General features: G+C 35.5%; 1 protein-coding gene and 1 long non-coding RNA gene across 6 annotated transcripts in view; one reads left to right on the top strand and one right to left on the bottom strand.

Annotated features, from left to right (window-relative positions):
• LOC150106130 (uncharacterized) overlaps positions 1-17,301 on the bottom strand; it is a 130,715-nt gene that overhangs the window by 111,952 nt on the left and 1,462 nt on the right. For 2 of the 4 annotated variants that reach the window (XM_090393880.1, XM_090393883.1), the window contains exon 1: positions 1,064-1,762. The exons of 1 other annotated variant lie outside the window; for it this stretch is intronic. The gene's annotated coding sequence lies outside the window, so the exon portion shown is untranslated. One more of the 4 variants, XM_090393882.1, reaches the window with a different exon arrangement.
• On the top strand, positions 137-17,148 carry LOC150106131 (uncharacterized). Of its 2 annotated transcripts, none has more exons than XR_016548466.1 (3): positions 137-203; positions 822-915; positions 17,013-17,148. It is a non-coding gene; the product is annotated as an uncharacterized LOC150106131 (long non-coding RNA). The 2 variants fall into 2 exon arrangements; XR_016548467.1 differs by having other exon boundaries at positions 165-303.

Raw genomic sequence — 17,301 nt, 5'->3', positions numbered from 1 at the left:
TTCACAATAATAATAATCTATTTCTCTGGTATGTTTTCAAGCTTTTACACAACAGCCAATCAGAATTCAGCTTTAGATCTATCGAACCAACCTTCTTATCCTCTTCTTTCATTTTCTCTATCTCTCTACCCTCTGTAAAGTCTTCCTGAAACTGCTTTCTCCAAGAATTACAACATCCAGCTGTTCATTAAAAATGTCAACAGGTATCTCTCTTTCCTTTAAACTAGTTTTGCACACGAGCACTGATGTATACATGAAAGGCTACAGATTCTGTAGCCTTTCGCATGTGCAAAAGTTCAACTGGTAAATATTAAACTGAATGGAATATTTAAACTCTTATTTATTATAAATAGGATTATTTTTAAGTATTAAAGCAATTTAAACTTCATTTAGCTAATTTTTGGATTCATGCTTAGTCTAGTTCGAGTATAAGCACTGGAACCTACTTGGTAATAAAGTTTGAATGCGTCAGATATTCATTAATTAATTTGAAACGACACAAAAATCCGAACAAAGATTAGTTTTCATTAGCATATTTAAGTTTCAAAATGAGAATTCAATTTATGATAAGTAGGATATCGAAGTATGATTTGTATGTTTTAATATCTGCACTTATTTATATTATAATATACACATTTATATTTTAACCAATGATTAGAAATAAAAATCAGAAGTACAAAGTTTGACCTGAAAACAATGTAATAATAAAATGCATTTATTTATTTATTTATTTATTTTCTCTCAAAAATCGAATACAAGATTTGTATTTTATACTTCGCTTATTGCTATCTTTTCGTTAAACTGAAGTTTCGCATTTACAGCTACGTCTAGGTATCGAAGTTAAGCCTAACCTTTCTTCACCGCAAGCTGCCTTCTGATGGTAATGTTATAATTAACAGACGCGATCCCAAGAAAGTAAGCACATTTTATTATTATTATTATTATTATTATTATTATTATTATTATTATTATTATTATTATTATTATTATTATTATTATTGAAAGATACTCACTATGACAATTTTATTGTATTTAGGAAGAAAATAACTTATTGGAAACATACCTTTCAATGAACAATTAAATTGGCTGAGCTTCTTCTAGCGCTTGATTTTATGACTGTTTCAAGGCCATCTCAAGTTTTTTAAAGTATTGATAACGTGGGTCATAGTTGATCTATTGTAGTATTTATCTCCACCGCATTACGTCATGAGTATTTCATAGACCAAATGCTGAGGATGCATTTTGCGCTGTTTCAAAGCTTAATTGCATTAAATATTTATTTCGTGCCATTTAATTCAAGAAATCTAGTATAAAGTTTAAAACTTGGCATGTATGATCTCTTTAAGACTATGCAAGTGTTATCTTCGTAGTCTCGTTCTAAGAGTGGGGGGGGGACATCATATGTAGGAAACAATCCTCCCTCTTAGAGTGAGCAATGTTCGTAATTTTTACTAGCACATAAACATTCTAGAATCGAACCAGCAATGGTGGATGTTCTCTCGATGAAGTACTGTGGACGTTGTCATCAGTCTAAACGGGTTAAATTTGCCAAATCTAAAAATATTGATGAATGTGAAAAGTCAGTATTATAAATAATAAGCAAGATTTATTTTCGCCTACTTCTAGCAGTGCGGAAATAGTTTGGCAGTGACTGAGTAGGGTAAACCTTTAAAATCACGGGATACTTGATCCGTTACTTCTTTTGTCTGCATAGGAATTGGATCAATCCAGTTATGGTGGTAATCTTAACGGGTACACTACGGCATTGGTGAAGCGAAAATGTTATGCAATGGGCAAAGAAAAACTTGCATCCTCCCAGTCTTGTTGGAATATCTAAATATAGAATATAATAACAAAAAAAAAAGTGCATATCTTACCTTTGCGCTTATCTTCTTTGAACTTTGTTTGCCTTACAGATATAATATCAGCTTAATAGTTTAAAATACAGTTAATTATTATCGAGACGCCCTTGAAGTTACAATATAAATGATTATCACCATATAAATGCCTCTGTATCTCAGACTCCATTCAAGTAATAGTATATGAAAACTTTAGAGATATTAAAATAAAGAATCAAAACTCATAAATAATGCCGGAGGAAATAAGCGGAGAGTGTAATGGCTGTGTGCAACTATGTTTACCATATCAGTTATCAAGGAGTTTATCGCATCGTTTATAAAGTCTTCGAAACATTTGAATAGGAATACTTCCTGCTGATAAATTAAATCCGAGTTTCAATGGATCAGGTGCAATGTTGTTTGTTGATTAAAAAAAGATATGAAAACCAAAGTAAAAGTAGTAATAGAAGATAAGCATTATGAACTGATTAGCAGTGTTTATTTTGAAGTGGTTTGAAGTAAATTACAAAAAGTCGTTGAACACAAGAAAAGGAAGAAACAAAATGGTATCCAGTATTCAATGTTACTTGAAAGGAAAACATATATGGAAAACATACTACTAGATGGAAAGTCGGCGTTTATATTCAATCTAAAGCAGATAATGAGCGAATATAATCTATTACACCAACACTATCGCTGTTTTTTTTTTTTTTTTTTTTTTGCTTAAATAAATTAAATAGTATGCCACTTCTGTTAATTGCAAATTACTATCTTTTTACAACACATAGCGGAAGCACTTCTATTATGTGGTATAGTTGCTGTTGTGGAGGGCGTGTTGTTTACTGCAGGGAAGTATTTTACCTTCGGTATAATAAATGTTAAAAATACCAAGCAATTTTAAACCTGGTTTTCCTCCATTTCCAAAGTAAGCAAACAGACAAACAATCAATATAATTTTTGAGAAATACATACGTTTAAATTAATTCTTTTCTTAATAATGATTTCATGCGTTACACATTAACGTTAACCTCCCCCCCCTCCTGAAGACCTCTCACATACCTCCCGGGGTTACGCTTACCACACTTTGAGAAACACTGTTCTAAGCAATAAAATTGTCTTTTACAAAACACGACACCGTTAAGAAAGAATTAAAAATAAAAATTAAACTAACGAATATGATTTCGTTAGCGCTGGATGAACAAGCGCAAAGAGTAAAACAAAAATGAATGGCATGCTTTCATTGCCAAGTAACAATAAAATGCCGAAACACATCATTTAAGCATGAAGAAGAAAAAAATAGTTACTATTTAACTTTACTATTTTCATGAACGTGAAAATTAAATGTTTAAAAAATCCTGTCCATATTTCAAAACTCAAATCAAACTAATAGTGAAACACTTACGATACTAAATTTAAACTTCTTTTGCGAGAGATTTTCATACACACACATACACGCGCGCGCGCGCGTCATGGAGACCTGTAATGGCGTCACTTGTTGCTTTGATATTTCGGGTTTTTATTTGATCGGTTCATGGACGAAGAGCATGTCCTGTCTAATTCAACAAACATAAAATATGCTGCCTTGTGTGATCCATTCCAAGTTTTTGTAAGCATATTTAGAGATAACTGAATTAAATACTTTCTACATTCCCTTAGAGGTCGCGCATGTTTCTGTCACACATGATGTAGTCAACAAGATTATTGAATATAGTGAAAAACCCATCATATATGAGATTATTATAATATATATGAAGCGCAAAGACGCCCTCGAGTTGTCTGCATTGAGGAAATGCAGACAACTTGAGAAATTGTCTGCATTTCCTGAATGCCTTAAATTTAAAAAAATAAATAATGCCTTAAATTATTGCTAATAATACTGAGTTATTTTACTGTATTTATTTGCTTTCTACGTGTGCGAGATAGAATGAGTTATTTATTCCTAAGTAAAACGTGTATATTTCCTTAAACTATATATTGTTGGACAAGCTAAATTTATGTGATTTTGTCCGGTGTAAAATTTGTGACATGTATTCGTCGAAAGTTGAAAGCAAAACTGGTGAGAGAAGTTTATAATAAATGCTTTGAAAGTGAATACAGAAAGCATTCATACAAGACCTGAAAATGTAAATATCGGTGATAATAGTGAAAGTGTTGTGGCGGTAGTTCACGAGAACGTAGAGAACCTGAATAAAGAAATAGCGCGCTTGAGTATAGTCCTTCACAGGACAGTGCGCGAGATTGAAATAGCAGGAGATTAGTCGAACTGAGAACAGAACGAAGCAAGAGGTCTGAAGCCAAAAAGAAAACTGTAAGAATAATCAACAACATGAGCGTAACCAAATAATTATTTACCGCGATTATGATAAGGGGAGTTGTTCATGGAACCGTTAGAAAATCTTGTTTCCCTGGTGAGAAAATTAATAAATTAATAATGATATCAGAATGGAGAAAGCGACGGTGGAAGAATTTATTATTTTGGTTGGAACCAATAATCTGAGAGGTGATAAGTATTGTATTAGGGAGGATGACAAAGAGTTGCTGGAAGAAGCAAAAAAGGGTAGCGAGAAGATGAAGTTTGTGAGTCACTGCTGCCATCCTGTGAGAGAGAACTCACAAGGAGAGCGATGATAGCTAATGAATCAATACGCAAGTTGTGAAGAAGGAATGATGTAGAGTTTGTGAACCTATGGCCTGAGTTTGATGGATGGAATGATCTGTACAATGCGCGCGGACTGCACCTAAACGGATTCGGAGTTAAGTGTCTAGAGAGGGCTTTGTTCCCCGATAATGTGGAAGCGCAAAATAAAAGAAATTAGTGGGTACTCAAACGAGCACATGTGTGAAGGCACCCATGAAGGCAACAATATGGAATGGGGTAGTCAATTCAGGATGTAAAGACGGTTGGGGTATAAGGGGATGCTATACTACAGTTTCTATATACTAAAGCTAGAAGCATCAGGAATACGAGAGAGGAGATTTTGGCGTCGGTTAGTGCAACCTTGCCAAAAGTGATAGGCATTAGTGAGACTTGCTTAACAGCAGATGACATTGCAACAGGGATATAATGTGATGGATTTAGTATTTTATCTAATGATAACAGATGAACTGCAGCCAACAAAAGTACTAGTCAGTCGGGCAGATGGCAGTTTTTTCTAGTCAGTATGCTGAGGCCAATAGGACAAACATAAAATTGGTTGCTGCTATAGGCCGGGGAGGGGTGCGAGGGATGATGTGGAAGATGTGTATTAGCAGATTAGTACAATCAATGCAAGTCGAGTAATTACTAAGGGTTCTTCAATTTCTGAGTCATAGTTTGGAAGATCACATGAAGGAAAGAAATATAATTTATGCACTTACTGAAAGATAATTTCTTGTAGCAAAATGTGACTGACTGCAATTAGAGTACGAGAGTATTGGATCTGGTTATATTATCAGAAGACCTGTCCATAACTAAGAAGACTACACTGCCTCCACACTTAGGAGCGAGTTTGAAGAGTACAATGGTATGAAGATCTGCAAAGTAGGGATGTTCATAGTGCATGGGAAAAAGTCAAGGAGTATCTGGAGGAAGCACTATCACGCTGTATATAACCAGGGACAGGAGGGTAAGTGTTAGATGAATGAATTCATAATATTAAGTAAGATCTGAAAAACGATTCTGTGGGAGTTATGTAAGGAGATGGGTGACCAGCTAAGGAACAGACAGGAAAGGTGACCAGCATGGTAAGGAAGGCATAATCAGATTATAAGAAAATAGCCGAATAGACGAAAGGAAATTCCAAAGAATGTTTTTCGTTATTTAGCAAGCAAGAGGAAGAATGACGGTAGATGGATAACGTTAATGAGTGCAGATGGTAATGCAATAACAGAGGCACTCGAAAGTGTTGAGAGAGTTAATGACGTTTTGCAATGTTATGTCATCCAAGTGAAGATATTGTTATGGCAGAGGCAGGGATATCGACTCGCGTTTTAAGTGAATGTGCAGGGAAAATGGCAAAATGCCTTTTACTAGGCCGTTCAATGTAAGCCTCATATCTGGCAAAGTCCAAAGAGAGTGGAAGGAGGACAAAATAATTCCTTTCCATGAAGGAAGATCTAAGTCTGTGGCAGCAAACAATATAGACCCATCGGTATTTCAGGAGCAGTAGAACAGTACCAGAAAAGTTGGTCAAAAAGAGATTTCCTGAATTGGGGATACGGAGTATCATACTCTGTGAGGGAAAGCACAGCTTTGTGAAGGATTAGGTTATCCTTCTAATATTTTATAATAGACTAACAGTTGAGTTGGATAAAAGGAATGGCTACACGATGACTGGATTTCGCAAAGGAGTTTGACAAAATACCACGTGGAACTCTGTCATACAAACTGCAAGTAATGGGGGCGGATATGCAAGTGGTGATTTGGATAAAAGGCTAATTGCTGGAATGATACCAAAATTACTATATCGAAGAGTAGAATCCAGGAGACTGCAGGTGAGAATCCCTTGCCGCGGGACTCTGTGTTTGGACCACTGCTGTTTAACTTGTAAACAACGGACATATAGGAACTAATTGGAAGGGAGTTATTCAGTTGTTTGTCGATGATGCAATGTTGGGTGGGGAAGTAATTAATCAAGATAATGTGGAGAGGAGAGTGTGTGCAAGACGATGTAAATAGGCTGACAGTGCGGACAAAATATGTGGCAGTTTAATGTGGAAAAGTCTACTTTGCTATCGAAGAACATGCTAACAAGCAGAGATAAGAGATTTATCATTGCTCTTTATAAAGCTTTGATATGTCCACATTTAAATTAGTGCTCAGGTCTGGTCACTTGGGGATGAGGAAGTGCTGGAGAAAATCCAGAAGCGTGTGACCAAGATGATGAGTGGTCTATTGAATGCTTCCTATGAGTTAGATTGAAGGTTTGTGTATTTCAAAAGTTGATTGATAGGCGAAAATATAATAGAAACATTTAAGTTACTTAAAGAGTTTCATATGATTGATGCAGGGGAAATGTTTCAGCATCGCACTAGAGGGGCACAGACCAAGAGTCATCCCTGGAAGGTGGGTAAAAGTCTGGTTAGCAAGAGCGTAAGAACTAGATTTTTCGGTTGGAGAGAGGTGAATGAATGGAATGGGTTGCAAGGGTCAGTTGTTAGCTCTTTGTCTGTTAATGGGTTCAAGGAGAGGTACGATAGATATTGTGGTGATAGTTTGGGTGTCCCGCGATGAGTCCTAGGACTCCATGAAGGTGCCCGTACTATAATAACAATAATAATAATAATAGAAGTTTTCAAACTGAAGTTATTCTAGTAGATTGCTGATTTGTTTGGATTGGGTTTTTCAGAAAGTTTGTCCTCGAGACCAAACGCAAACTTTTTTAAACCGATATGTCTTCGATAAACAGAATGATGGTTTCATATTAGGCAACGAAATTCATCGACAATCTTAATATATTCACAAACATCCAGTGAAATTCGAATCTGCAGTCTGTGTTTGAAGAACGAAGAAAGTGACGCACAGTAAGATCCATTTTTCTTTTCAAAAATACTGTGGAAATCAATGTAAGAAAACTTCGACCATATCAAAGCATACCACACGTAGATTTCTTCATTGCTTTTATGTCAGGTGGATTTTGTTTTACGGATCGTGATATGTAGCATAATTTGAAGATAAAGCATCATCTACAGTGGCTGCTGAGAAACAGGAAACAATCAGTAGTGTCTTGGTTTATTGATTCACGCAGAACATTACTATAACATATATGGAATGAATTTGTATTTGGTGTACCGGTCTATGGCTATCCTGAACAAAATGAAGACTTAGGAATTTATGGAAAAGAGCACTTCATAATCATTATTATGGTTAATTCCCAGAAATTTGAGATAGTATTCCTTTTCCTCTTTTCATAAGTATTAGATCAAATGGCCTGTTATGATTTTTATTAAAATAAAAAAATGATTTTGATAGTCTGGCGATTGGCTCTATATGCTCGTACTTGCATTTATTGAATGTGAGTTGCTGGAAGGGAATGACGAATGTTAATTAAAAAAGCCATCTTTAAACATATTCATTATTATTGTGTGATCAATTAACCTCTTCTTCTTCTTCGTCTATGATCTGTTGTGCTTTTAAACTTGGAGATTTTGCCAAAGAGATTTCCATGCCGTGCTGACCAAGGCTTGTTCTTTTGCTTCTTTCCAGTTAATTCCATTCTTTACTAATTTTTCTTTAATTTCCTTTTGCCAACCTTTCCAGGATCTGTCTATGTTTTTTTTTCCTATTTCCTGGCTTTCATATACAGGTTTTGCTATTCTTCCTTCTTCCATTCGAATAAGATGTCCAAACCACCTCTTTTTGCTTGTGTTATGAATTGGTTCAGAGATGCAACTTGAAGGATGTCTCTTATGGTTTGATTTCTTATTGGGTATCGTCTTGTTTTTTGTGCCACATTCCTAAGATATTTCATTTCAATTGTTTACAGTTTATTTGTGTTTCCTGTTATTAAACACCAAGACGACTCGCAAATGTATGTTAATGTTGGTACAGGCACTGAACGGTACACTGCCATTTTGGTATTTTGGGTTTATCTAGGGGTGGGCCTTTCATTGCATAGAATAGCTTTGTTCCGCCAGTTATCTTTCTGTGTCTAGTCTATCATCTTCTTGTATATATGATCCCAAGTATTGAAAGGAGTGAACTTGTTCCAGCTGATGGTTCTCTATTTTATTATATGTTTTGGTCGGTTTCTAGATATGATCATATTCCTTTTCTTTGTTTCTTCATACCAAATGTTGATGTTGTATACTGCAAATATTCAGCTGTATTTGCTAGAATCACTATATCATCTGCAAAAGCCATGTGTGAAATCCTGGTTTCTTTCAGTTTCCTGTATCCAAGGTGGCAGTTTTTTGTTTTTGTTTGGCATGCCTTTAAAATTTCATCCATTACTATGATGAAGAGAAGAGGGCTGAGGATACAGCCTTGTCTCACTCCTACATTTGTTTCAAATTCTTTTGATCTATTATTACAGGTTCTTACATAATTTCTGTTACTTTTGTTGAGGCTTTGTATGGCTGCTATTAAGTAATCTTATATCTTGTTTTTCTTTAATGTTTGCCATATTAAGTGTCTGGGAACTCGGTCAAAGGCCTTTTCGAAATCTATAAAACATGCAAGCAGTTCTTTTCCATATTACAATGTTTTCTCTGGTTTGTCTAAGACTGAAGATAAGATCCTGTTTGCTTCTATTTTTTCGAAAGACATATTGCATTTCGTCCAGTGTATCCTCTATTTGGTTCCTAAGTGAACCAAATAGAGGATACATGCAAATGAACTGCTGCTAGCAGTTCATTTGCATGAATTTTCTCACTTTGATCTTCTATTTTGTTTGCATGTCTTGCTCTTAAGGTTCTATTTTTCCCGTGTCCTGCATCTTCCAATAATTCTTGGAAGCAGTGTTTCCACCTTTCCATGATGTCTTCGGAATTTGTGAGTAACTTTCCATCCTTATCTTTGATAAACTTTATGGGGAAGTCTTTCTCTGACCTCTTTCTTCTTAAAACATTATAGAAGAGTTTTTAGTTTCCTTTAAAATTTTATTCTAAAGTATGCCCGAAGTCTTTCCAGCATTTTCTTTTATCTTCTTTCACTAAGGTTTTAACTTTTTTCTTTGGTTGTTGTATAGTTCTCTATCAACCTGCAGCTTTGATGTTATATATCTCTTCCACAATTGCTTTTTCTTTTTAATTTCTCCTTTTAGTTTTTCGGTCCACCAGAGTGTTTTATCTTTCTTCTGTTTATTATTTAATGATACACTACAAATTTCTTTGCTTGTTTCTAGAAGTGTTTTGAACCTGTACCATAGGCTTTCCATCTTGGTCTTCATATATATCTTTTTCTATTTCTTTCATATTCTCTTCTATTTTACTTTTATACTCAATGGCTGTTTCTTCTTTCTTTACTTTGCATATTTCCTTGTTACTTTTTCTACATTTTTCAACTTTTAGTTTATGAATCTTTTCCAATACTAATAATTAGTGGTCACTGCCTATTTCAGGACCTCTATAGACTATTGCGTTTTTTTGTATACTTTCAGTACGATCTGCTTATGATGACGTAGTCATCATAAGCAGATCGTACTGAAGTATAGGATTTTCGTTTCTACTGGGCTCTTCCCTGGTAAACTTATGGATTTCTTTATGTTTGAACATAGTATTCGCTATTACTAAATTATTTATACGGCAAAGATTTATTATTCTTTCTCCGTTATTATTTCGGGTTATTTCTCCTTGAGATCCCTACACTTGTTTTATTTCCTCGTCTACTTAATTCCCTACCCGGTCATTAAAGTCTCCTAGTAGTATAATATGCCCTTGAACTTCTTCGATTGTTTTTTGTAAGAGTTTGAAGAATGCATCTTTAATTTATTTATTAGCATTATCATTTGGGCCATATACAACGATTATAGTGAATACGTGGTTATCTGATTTAAAATCTATAGTGATTGTCACCAACCTTTCATTTATTAGTTGCCATTTAGATATATTCTTTGAGATCTGGCTTAATTATGCATGCTACACCTTGTTTTCTCATTCTCTTGGGTTTACCCCTGAATACAAAAGTATATATCCATCTTTCATTTTCTGGCAACCTTGACCTTTCTTTTTTTGTTTCTGTGACTGCCAGCAGATCGAATCTCGATTTTTTAAATTCATCTATTAATTCGTTTTCTTTTCCATGTAGACTTTTAATGTTCCATGTTCCGTATCTCATGCGCCTTTTTCATCGCTTTGTCGTTAACCATTTAGGCAGTTCAGCTATCTCTTTGTTATTTCTTTTAATGAAAGTGTGCAGGGGATTAGCCCACAGCACCCGAGTCTGGTGGTGGGGTTGCCGCCTTCGAGGCGTCCAGACCGGCCTATGAGAGAAGTGCTATCCTGTTGGTCCGCGAGAGGTATTTTATTTCCCTCCTACTCTTCATAGTAAATTATGATGAGCATTCCCCCATCCGCCACCAGGGAGCGCGCCCGATGGAGGTTACAGGTATCCCCACATGGGTGATCAATTATCATTTTAGGAAATGATAGTCTAGCTAGAATTATATCGAAATTTTTTTGGCGAAAAATATGAAAGTACCATGCCGAGTATTATACTGGAAGAACTCTGCCATCTCCATATCAAATCGCTAACTGACTTTCCCTGGAAAAGTACTTACGAAGGGTCTTGGAATTTTGTAACCAGGCCTTTCTAGTCCAAAGACAAATATCGCCTCTCTATTGCGAATAGGTTTGCGAAGAGAGTCTTCTTCCTTTCTTTGTCGTTTTCCGCCCCTTTAAAATCCATAATCTGCCCAGTCCTTATTTTCCGTGCCCTTAATTTAGTAATATAAGTTGGCTAGTCTTATACCCATTGGAATATGTTCCCTGTAATTCTCATGTGTTCTTCTAGATGTTTGTCTATTTTCTCGGGTGATAAGAATCCGGAGTTTCCGGGAATCTCCTGCTACCTTCATATAATACTGACTAACTCCGTAATTTTTTCTTTTATGCCGAACTTCCGAAGATAGTCGTCCCTTGTGTTCTTTTAAATTTTTTGAAGATATGGCAATGTCTTTGTTCAATTTTGGTTAATTGTCATTATGCTATGATTATGTATTAACTACTAGAGAAAATTCTGATATTAAGGAATACCACAGTTCCTCGCCTAAAAGAACATTTTTGTTAGCCCATAATAGATGTTCTTCTCGTCCTATACAGGATTTGAACTCAAGTCTTTTCAGTCAATAAAACCTCATAAGGAGGTTTTATGGCGTCTCCTTAGTTAATCCCACTAAATTAAGGAGAGCCATAAAGAAGCCCTTAGTTCATTTTAAATGCTAACTCAAATCTGATGTTAAAATGTTGCGAAACGAATTTTCTTGGGATTTTCATTAATGTCATCTCCACACTTTATTTTTACATCATTTGATGTAAAAAATACTTGAGTTTTCAAATGGTTCAGTAGTACCCTTGGAAAACGAACGTGACGTTTTCTGATTATTCAATTTACATACGCACTCTGATATTGAATATTTGAAGAATAGAAAAAAATTTCTTTTTGCCATAAATCTGGGTTGTTTTACACTGGAAAAGATTCCAGGAGTTTTGAAGGTAACATCAATCGACCAGTAGTAACTGCGCCAGGTGCAGCAGTGATCTGTAATGGTAATGTGCAACAAGAGCTTCTTTGCATAATTTAAAATCTCTTTGTATTGCTCAAGTTCCTTCTCTGAATACTACAGTCTAACTGTACCTTCAAACCACGTCAGGTGGGATTATGTCTATGTCAGTTAGAATTGAGACTCCTCTACAAATACCCATTTGGCTTCAGGAAATAAATTATTTTTACTTTATTAACTACTTCAGTGGCGAACATTTTTATTAATATTTGAAAAATAGTAATGCATTATACATTCATTATACTTCTAAATACGTGAACATTGTGAGCAAATAATAGCCACTGTGGCAGGTACAGTTCAATATACCAGAACATTTAATCTTAATCACTTTTCTTCACAACTGACTAACATTAAGTATACAGCGTTAGATTAGTTTTTAAAAGATGGAAGATTTAAAACTAAAGAAAATCAAACAAAACATCTTTTTGAATAGCTGCTTAATGTACAATACAAGGTACATTATACACTGTCAATTTATTGTTTATTTGAAACTTAATTTTTGTTTTCTTTCAAGAAACGTGAGGATTCACACCTTGCAATGGAACAAACGTGCACTGGAACCAAATTTATTATAGAGCCATCTCATGTAGTACGTTTTGACATACACAACAACGAGATTTAGGCTCCACTCTTTTCTGGAAATCCCATGTTTACAGTCATCGAATACTGGCTCGATTATGCTACTGGATAAGAATCATCTCAGTGATGATTGGGCGAGTTCCTCATATTCGCTGGACTGCATCTTGGCATGTAGACATCGGCAGGATGAGGTGCAGATATCTTCTGAAGTCCATTCTGAGATAATTGCGGAAGTAGTGGAGCCTTCATGGACTAGTATCCCTTTCTATTGCTTTCTTTATCCCTCATAGTTCATTCTCCTGGAATGTGACGTTGTTATGAAGTCTAAAATTAATACTAGTGATTTTTGGAAGATATCCTTAACAATAACCTATTACTTGAGTGTAGTCTCCATTTATTTCCTCTACATTTCCATTGCAGTTCTGTTTTTGATTTCTGTCGATATTTTTTAAAATAAGGATGAAGTTACTTTGCGAAAATTCCATGCAAATGCAACACTCTTAAACGATACCAGAAATATTCATATTCATTTGGTTGCGAACCATAACTCAGAAGTGCTAAAAATAATAAAAAAAGACAGACTCCCCATATTTTTAATCTAAGAGACAAGAACATAGTCCATCACGACTCTCTATGGTATACTAATCTGCCCACAAAGGTGCTCGGATTATCGCATTGAAGATAATTCAGAATGTTTAAAAACTTATAAATTACAGATGGAAACTCTGTACAATGACCTATTGTTAATATTATCAATTATGTTTCATTTTACAATTCTCTTTATCCTTGGAAGTAGTAAAGAATAAACATTGCTACCAGAAGCGTCTGTGATCAAATAACAGAATGCTTTGTCACTCACTTATTATAAGAAAGGCATTCACATTTTTTTTAATTAACAGACCTTAAAAAATTGTAATACAAGCTGATTTTAAGCTGTACAGATGATAAGTATTCTTTACGATTTGCATTAGGAGGCAATTCTAGCAAACGAGGTTTATTTGCTACAGATATGGCAAAACGCGTCACTACTTTTAAATGCTAAAACAAAATTAGGAATAAAAAAGAATTAGGAAAAATAATGTATTTTGTAAATTAATGAATATAAACAAATGACTTAAACCAACTGCATATTTTAACCATATTTTACTATAATTGCAATAAGTTAAAATTTTTTAAAAAAGTTAAAGTATTTACACATAAAAAGAAAATCCCTTTTTTTACGTGATTTCTGCCGTGCCCATAGCGAGATTCAAATTCCCAACCTATTGGTCGGAGAGTAGATATTCCAACCAATCGCCCAACCATCCCAGCTTGGAAGGTTTTATTATTATTATAATTAAATTTACTGAAACCTGGAATCGTTTATACTCCAAGTATTAGCGATCCCTGTCAGAGAGCACCCAACCTAGAATCGTCCAACTTTGACCTTCTTTGGATGAAAATATCCTTCCCAACTCACTCAAATTCACTTGCTGTCTCTATCGCTCTCCTAATACCACCAAGCATTAGGAGCGCTTTCAAATTGATTTTTTCCAGTTTCACTCTCACTTCCCGAACAACGAAATCATCCTCCTAGAAGATTTTAATGTCCACCACACCAACTGGCTTTCCTCCTCCAGCTGTACAGCTCTTGCATGCAGAGATGCTGAAACATTTGGCACCACTAATGACCTTACACAAATAGTTGAGATACCAACCAGAATACCTGATAACCCGAACCACTCTCCAAATACCCTAGATCTCTTCCTTACCAATGACCCTTCCAAATACATAGTGAATGTAGAGGGCCCCCTAGGCAATTCTGACCACAACCTAGTGCTCATCTCCTCCCCGTACACACGTACACAACCACCCCCATACAAAAGTACTTTGGCATTATAAGTTCCAAATGGGACAGCCTCCGCAACTTCTATGCATCATTCTCATAGTTGGACGATTGCTTCCGGCCTTCCAAACACATGCACCGAATGTATTACCAAAGTAATTTACACTGGCATGGAAAACATACATTCCCACGCTACTCTGACCTGCCACTTCCTAACTAAACCCTGGTTTTCCAAAAAATGCGCCAAGGCTGTACAAATAAAAAATCAAACATACCAAACCATACTTTCTGAAATCAAGAACTCCATCCTCCTTTAGAGCTTATACCCAAGCCAGAAATAAATGCAAGAAAACAACCAATGCTTCCAAAACAGAGTTAGAAAAAGTAAAAAAGCAGGAAATTAGCAGCCTGTCCAAACCGTAGTCGAGCCTTTTGGTCTCTTGAAAGAGCAATCGGTTGTAACTTCTGCCCAACATTATTTACACCCCTATCATACCCGTCATCACTTACTGGCCTCACATTTTGCTTCCAATGCATGCATAATTGACAATGGCGAATGTCGCCCAACCATTCAAATGCCCGCTATATCCTTTTGGCAGAAAGAGATCAGTAAAATACTGTCCAAATAAAAAATATTGTACTTGTCCTGAAGGTTTGTACACCAGAACTGATTCCTGTCCTATGTCGCATATATATACTGTCTTACTCCACTGGTATGTATTCCACAGCCTGGAAACTGGCCTATATGTAACTCATTCCCAAGAAGGGCGACAAGTCACTGCCGTCCAAGTACTGCCCCATCTCGCTCACCTCAGTCCTATTCAAAGTAATGGAAAAATCATCAATTTCCAACTCTTACACTACCTTGAAGCTACACGTCTAATAAACGACCGACAGTATGAATTTCGTCGCTGTTGATCAACCTCTGGACAAATGCCATGGAGAAGTTTCGTTAATCTCATGCGGTTGCACTTGATATCTCCAAGGCGTTTGACCGGGTCAGTCACAAGGGCTTACTAAGCAAGCTGCCATCGTTTGGTCTATCTCAACGACCTGAAATAGCTGGTTTTCGGTGGACAGAAGTGGAAATGGATCCATCTTGTTTACGCTAGATGTGTACATCAAGAAAGGAAATACCTTTTGATGATTCTTTTTCTATTGTGAACTTGACATGAAGATGCAAAAGTCATATAAAAAAAAGAAACTGAAACAAGTTATTGGAATAAGCAACATCCATAGATCAAGAAACCATCAAAAGACTCGAAACATACACACAAGACCTCCTAGAATATATAGTTCACCACAATTACATTAACAATCGATAAGTTCCCATAGAAACTTATCGATTCTATAGGCAGTCCCACGTATAAAATATCAAGATTTCTCTTTAACTTTCTCCGTGACCTCATTGGCCATCCAACTTCTTCGATAAAAATTTCCATAGAAACTATTCACTAATATCCCTCACAAAGAGACAATAGAATTATTAACTCAAAAATTTTCTCTGGGCACAGGGGAATTATTTAAATATGCAGTCACATCAGGTTACTTCACATGGAAAGAAAAAACATAAACAAGAGAAAAGAATAGCAATGGGCTCACCCTCATCACCTAACTTGGCCAACGTTTTCCTTGAACACCTAGAAGATAGAGTTTCGCTACGCTACGTTGATGACGCCTTTGCAGTTTGGAATCACACATTACCAGAACTCTACTCATTTCTATCAACACCTTACATCCTTATATGAAGTTCACCCACTAGAAAAAGGATAATCAAAATTTATTTCCTTTCTTCATGCACACATCTAGCTTAAACAAGATGGATCCATTTCCACTTCTGTATAACGAAAACCAACTTTATCAGGTCGTTATATCCATAATACATCAGCGCACCATCCATCTCAAAAATATGGCATCATAAAATCTTTAGTAATCAAAGCGCATAAGATTTGCTTATCTGTAGAATCTCTAAAACAAGAATTGGAAATTATTAAAAAAACAGCCTCACTAATTGGATATAATCCAATAACAATCCCAAAAATTATTAACCACTCTCCTAGAAATCAACCCAAACAAGAATAAGCCCACTGAACGTTTTTTTTTTTCAGAAATTATGAAAAAATATCAACTAATTGCTACCTATAAACACTTCAACCAAATTTACAAGTTGCTACTTTCTCCGAAAGATAAACTCTCACCAATGCTATTTGGCGTATACGAAATACCAAGTTCGTCCAACTCGTCATACTATGGACAAACAGGAAGATCCATAAATAAACGTATCTTTGAACATCAAGACTACATCTGTTTTATCACACCTCACAAATCTAGCCTTGCAGAACATGTAATCGAAAAGGCTAAACACAGGATTCAATGGGAAAACGTAAAAGTTATGCATAGATCCATATATAAACATGAACGTTTATGAAGAAAGTGCTGAAGCCTTACTTCATAGACTTAATCGGAACGACTTTCGCACTATTCCAAAAGTTTCAGAAATTGTTATCCTCAATGTATTAAATAATTTATCTGTTATATTTTAATTTAATTTAATTAATTTTTTAATTTCAGCCCAGTAGTTTTAATCCATGAACACGCGACTGTATACGTAGAGGGATTCCAATTCAGGTATGCACGCGACTGTTTTTTGAATTCAATTCCTATTGTTGTTCGATAATTGTACTGATGATAATTTATGAGACATAAGACGAAGTATTTGCATAATAAAAAAAGTTTCTTACTGTGTCGTACGTGCTATTCTGTAGTTATATATATATACTTCGCAACAGCAATATTCTTCCATTCCTCACGCAAAGCTACTCCCATTGTTGAAGCTGATGATGGCCGCTGTTGTCTAGAG

This window comes from Typopeltis vanoorti, chromosome 6 (genome assembly GCF_054136105.1).
Source record: "Typopeltis vanoorti isolate ZY-2024b chromosome 6, IOZ_Tvanoo_1.0, whole genome shotgun sequence".
Classification (NCBI taxonomy): domain Eukaryota; kingdom Metazoa; phylum Arthropoda; class Arachnida; order Uropygi; family Thelyphonidae; genus Typopeltis; species Typopeltis vanoorti.
This window is presented reverse-complemented; position numbering and strand designations above follow the sequence as displayed.